Raw genomic sequence first — 6,148 nt, 5'->3', positions numbered from 1 at the left:
AGTGTATTGGGAGGGTTTTAAAATTAAAAACATGGGTTTTTAATTAAATGTTATTGCTGGTCTTATCTGTTATCTCTTGATCTGCTGCTCTGTTGCATTACTGCTTGATTCTGGCATACAAGTCATGTTTACCTTTTATAAGGAAAGGTGGGTATACTTTTTTTAAAAATGTTATCACATGCTGAAACCAATTAGCCTTATAAAGGCTTGGCTTGGCCAGAATCATGCCATGTTTGTAGTTAAAGTAAGCACACTTTAGTACTCCTGGAACAAAGCATGATATACTTCAGAGGTCATCAATGTGGGCACAATGGTTTCCATGAGGACCTCCCTTGGTACCCATTAATCTTTTGCATCTCACTTCCCACTCACTGTCCCCTGAGTCATAGAGTGGCAAGGGTGATCACCTCCCCACCCTGCCCCCTGCTTGAAGAGTAAATGGAGCTGCAGTAGGAAGTGAAAGGAGCAGCAATTTCCCCCACTTCCTCTCTCAGCTCTATGTGCTTTTCAAGGCTCAGACTGGCACCTGAACAGCTGAACTGAAAGTGGAACAGGCTTGTTTTCTCCTGCTCTGGAGACTCAAACCAACGGCTTCAAGTTACAAGAAAGGAGATTCCAACTAAACATACGGTGGGGGGGGGGGGGACTTCTGACAGTAAGAGCTGTTTGACAGTGGAATGGTCTCCCTGAGGAGGTTGTGGACTCTCCTTCCTTGGAGGTTTTTAAACAGAGGCTGGATGGCCACCTGTCATGGATCCTTTAGCTGAGATTGCAGGCTGTTGGACTAGATGACCCTTGAGCTTCCATCCAACTCTACAATTGTATGATTCTATGGAGCAGCCAAGACTGAGGGCAGAGAGTGAACCTGGGGGGACAGAGTCCAGACTGAATGATTCTCTCGAAATTGCGTACTTTATCATGGGTCTTCATTCTCCTCTTCTACCGCCACCCTTCACAGAGCTACCATTTCCATCCTTAACAAACTACAGTTTACAGTGGTATCTCAGGCTAAGTACTTAATTCGTTCCGGAGGTCTGTTCTTAACCTGAAACTGTTCTTAACCTGAAGCACCACTTTAGCTAATGGGGCCTCCCGCTGCCGCCGCGCCACCGGAGCACGATTTCTGTTCTCATCCTGAAGCAAAGTTCTTAACCTGAAGCACTATTTCTGGGTTAGCAGAGTCTGTAACCTGAAGCGTATGTAACCTGAGGTACCACTGTATTAGGATTCTTCTTTAGGGCAAGGTGTCATGTACCGTATTTTTCGCTCCGTAGGACGCACTTTTTCCCCTCCAAAAATGAAGGGGAAATGTGTGTGCGTCCTATGGAGTGAATGCAGGCTTTCGCTGAAGCCTGGAGAGCGAGAGGCATCGGTGCGCACCGACCCCTCTCGCTCTCCAGGCTTCAGGAAGCTATCCGCAAGCCTTGCAAGCCCGGTGGGAGTTCCCGCGGGCTCACAAGGCTTGCAGGCAGCAGCCTGCAGCCCCGGCGAGTGTCCGCAAGCCTTGCGCGCCCGGCAGGAGGTCCCGCCCAGCGCGCGAGGCTTGGGGCAGCAGCCTGTCGCCCGAAGCACGGGGAGCCCTCCGGAGGGCTCCCCGTGCTTCGGGCGAGTGTCTGCAAGCCTTGCGCGCCCGGCAGGAGGTCCCGCCGAGCGCGCGAGGCTTCGGGCGAGTGTCTGCAAGCCTTGCGCGCCCGGCAGGAGGTCCCGCCGAGCGCGCAAGGCTTGGGGCTGCAGCTTGTCGCCCGAAGCACGGGGAGCCCTCCGGAGGGCTCCCCGTGCTTCGGGCGAGTGTCTGCAAGCCTTGCGCGCCCGGCAGGAGGTCCCGCCGAGCGCGCGAGGCTTCAGGCGGCAGCTTGTCGCCCGAAGCACGGGGAGCCCTCCGGAGGGCTCCCCGTGCTTCGGGCGAGTGTCTGCAAGCCTCGCGCGCCCGGTGGGAGGTCCCGCCGAGCGCGCGAGGCTTGGGGCGGTAGCCTGCAGCCCGAAGCACGCGAGGCTTGGGGCGGCAGCCACGGGGGGGGGGATAATTTTTTTTATTCATTTCCCCCCCCCCCAAAAAAAGAGGTGCGTCCTATGGGCCGGTGCGTCCTATAGAACGAAAAATACGGTACTTTAAATGTGCATTGAATGTGCTTTTTAAAAATATTAATCTTTTTAGGTTTAAAAATCAACACATACACACAAATAATATTTAGGAAAAAAGCAAAGAAGAAAACAAAAACAAAACAGACAAAGAAATAGCAAAATTATGCAAATGAAAAAATATATACATCTTTTACAAACAAACAAACAAAGATATGTAGCACTGCTTCACCAATAAACAGCGGTTCTGTCAACCAACACATTGAATGTGCTTTAAATGTATAGTGTGGATGTGCCCTAAACTGGTGAAATGTAAAAGGATAGCTTAAGTCATTTTTGGAAAAGCCTTGATATAGTAAATGAAATTCATGCACTGAAAATTGTTTTTTACATTTTTGTTAGGTATTCGTATAAGCTTGGTGGAAGGGGGACAACAGACTGCACACACCAAGATACATACAGATACGCGTCATCCATGCTTGACATAAAGTGAATATATTTTGTACTCGGTCTCCGAATACAAGAAGTCAAATGAGGAAAAAATAAAACAAAATTTATTTGTCTGAACACCACATCAGGGTAACAGAATTGTGCCAGTCTGCCTATCTCTAGCAAATGTTTGGGAGGTATAACCTAGCCCAGGGGTCAGCAACCTTTTTCAGCTGTGGTCCGGTCCACCGTCCCTCAGACCATGTGGGGGGCCGGACTATATTGGGGGGGGGGGGGATGAACAAATTCCTATGCCCCACAAATAACCCAGAGGTGCATTTTAAATAAAAGGACACATTCTACTCATGTAAAAACACACTGATTCCCGGACCATCCGTGGGCTGGATTTAGAAGGCGATTGGGTCAGATCCAGCCCCCGGGCCTTAGGTTGCCTACCCCTGCCCTAGCCCTTCTCTAGCTTTTAAGCTAATGAAATGAAAATCCCAGTAAATGGCACATCTACAAAAAGCAAAATAATCGCTATTGCACACAGCTGCACACTTTAAGTCTCGAATGCAGGGTTCAAATGAAAATACATAGCATGTTTACTTCAGTGGGATTTAGAAATGGGTTAAGTAACTCAGCAGCGGTAATGAAAACTGGCAGCGCAATCTCTTCCCAGAGAGAGTCAGAGACAAAGAGAAATCAGATCTAATGCCTCCTATATGCAATGCCTCATGAGAGACCCCTGTTAACTAGACCATCTATTTATTCACAAACAAATTTATCCAGCTTGGAACAAAAGTCACACTTCAGCAATTCACATGTTTGTTTCATCAGGGCTTCTTCTATGGGACTCCTGTCTACCCCAGCTCCTCCCACCCACAGCAGAGTCATCATCTCTTATGAGCAGGGTCCACCTCTCTCTTGCGCTTCTGTAAGCAAGGCACATATTCTAGAAAGCAAGCTTAGAGTATAATACACATTTTCATTCATATTTATTTTATTTAAACAATCCCTTTCTCCAAAGAGCTCCCACTCCATTTTATTCTCAGTCAGCACTATTCCTGTGAGTCAGCTCAGGCTGAGGGTGAGCGATTAGCCCAAGGTCACCAAGTAAATTTCATGTCTGGGGATTTGAACACAGGTCTTCATTATACAACAACGCAGATACTCTGTCCACTACACAACTCTGGCCCTCTTTTAACTGGAGGTTGTTTGACAATGTTCAGTTACACTGTATGGCTTTAGATTTTAAACCTTTTTTAATGGTGTGCCAGCTTGAAGGTAAGATAAGATACCCCTAGTACAGTGGTACCTTGGTACTCAAACACCGTGGTTCCCAAATGCCGAAAACCTGGAAGTAAGTGTTCCGGTTTTTGAATGTTTTTTGGAAGCCGAATGTCCGATGCAGCTGTCGGCTATTGTTTCCGGGGCGCCTGCACCAGTCAGAAGTTGCGCCTTGTTTTTCAAGCATTTCAGAAGTCAAACGGACTTCTGGAATGGATTAAGTTTGGCGCTTTTGTTTTTGCTCTTTATTTTGCGTTTTTGAGGCTTTTTCGGTTAAATAGTTTTTGTGGCTGTGTGGAACCCAGTTCAGCTACTGATTGATTGTGTGACTGCGGAAATGGATAAAAGCCCCCCCCCCCCCCGCCGCAGCCAAACAATGACCATCATCAGTGCAGGTAAGAAAAAATAATAATTTTAATTGTTATCATCTACAATACTGTCTTGTTTATTTTATAGTACAGTACTTTGATTATTGCTTTCGTTTTATGGATCAATGGACTCATTAGATAGTAAAATTCATGTTAATTTGCTGTTTTAGGGGTTGTTTTTAAAAGTCTGGAATGGATTAACCCATTTTGCATTACTTTCTATGGGAAAGCATGCCTTGGTTTTGGAATGTTTTGGTTTTCGAATGGACTTCCAGAGTGGATTAAGTTTGAGAACCAAGGTACCACTGTAAATGAAAATAGGCTTTCCACATTACAATAAAAGTTGTTTGTGGTTGTGGAGTATGCCACTCCTTTCTGCTTAACATAGTGCAAATATGCCCAGAGTTTATTGCTTTTAAAAATTAGGCTGGGGCTAATTGCTGGGGCTAATTTTTAATTGATGGGGCTCATTTTAATTTTGATATTGTAGGTTTGTGTTGTTAAAACTTTATGCCTTTTTTCTGGATTTCAATTTTTTACTTTAAAAAAATATACTACTCGTAAAAAAAGAAACAAGACAAGACACATTTTGTTTATTCAGTGTGGGCGAAAATCTAATTTCTAAAAGTGGTTTGCAGGGTTTATTTGTTGATGAAAGATAAGGTAAAGAATGAAGAGGGGAGTGTTAATTAAATTGAGTGTAAAAATACAGAGCGCCCAGAGCAATTAGGAAGAAACAAGTAATTTTATATTCCAGCGTACAAGACCCAGGAGCGTATTGAGTTTTCTTGGTCAATGATTAACAATAGAACTTTCAGGCCTTCATCAAAAATATGTATGATAACTGAGATCAGAGCAGCCAACTCAGATCGGAGCAGCCTGCTCTTCTCGATCAACCCCAATCCTATATTCCTGTAGCATGAACCAAGAGAACCAGGCAAGTGGGGGATTATGTGAACCTTAACATTTGACGTATGGGGTTTTAGTAAGGATTTTTAAAAGTAGGAGAGAGGACAAATGGACACAGCAGATTGGAAAATAAAAGGAGCTCTTTAGCTCAAATCTAGTATGCTGATTTAGTTAATCTGTTATGCCTATTTAGGTCTGGTCTCCTCATGAGTAGCACACAATGTAGGTCTGGTCTATGTAGGGGGTCACTTGCAGGGTTATCTGATGACATGCCCTGAGGTAAGAGATCAATGAACTCAGATGGTAGGGACAAAAGACTGTGGTACCCAGGCCTATTTAAATGGTTCTCCCTGTATTCCTGTATGCGGGAGGCAGTGGAAGACAGAAGTGCCTGGCGTGCTCTGGTCCATGGGGTCACGAAGAGTCGGACACAACTAAACAACAACCCTGTATGAAAAACATTGGGGCCTAATTTGAATAATAGAGTGCTTGGTATCTGGTGGGTGGGGCTTGTGCAGTGTGTTGTTTTCCCCCCCTCTGGAATCAGCCCTTCCCTTCAGTGCTTGTTCCGTTAAGAATGTCAGTTGAGAGAGACCAACTGGCACTTATTGTTTTCTTGCCTCAGACTTGTCTCTAGATGTTTAGTTTCTCTCAGACATTATGTTATTCTCTTACAGTTTTTTCTCAGTTCATTATTAAAGCTTGTTTACATTTACATGAGCCACTTATGTGTCATGTTTGGCAGGTGGGGTGGGGGTGGATTGACACCTTTTGGGGTGCAGATACCCCTGTGGGCCGGCAAATATGGTTATTGGCTAGTAGAAACTGCCAACAGGATTTCTCTTTCTGCCAAACTTTTGAGTTTGTGGATTCATTAACTGATTGAAGTAGGTGCTTGTCTGAGGAAAACCGAGTGCAAGAGAGCAGTTTCCCTCTAGAATTCTGAAACCTCGTTGGCCTATAATAAGTTTGAATGGAATGTCCACCAAAAACAACACAATAATTCTGATATTTAACAGTCTGGTGTTTTAAAGTCCACTGAACTGTTTAAAACCCGAATTCTACAGCCAACT

Source organism: Podarcis pityusensis (assembly GCF_964106645.2).
Source record: "Podarcis pityusensis genome assembly, chromosome: 5".
Classification (NCBI taxonomy): Eukaryota; Metazoa; Chordata; class Lepidosauria; order Squamata; family Lacertidae; genus Podarcis; species Podarcis pityusensis.
This window is presented reverse-complemented; position numbering follows the sequence as displayed.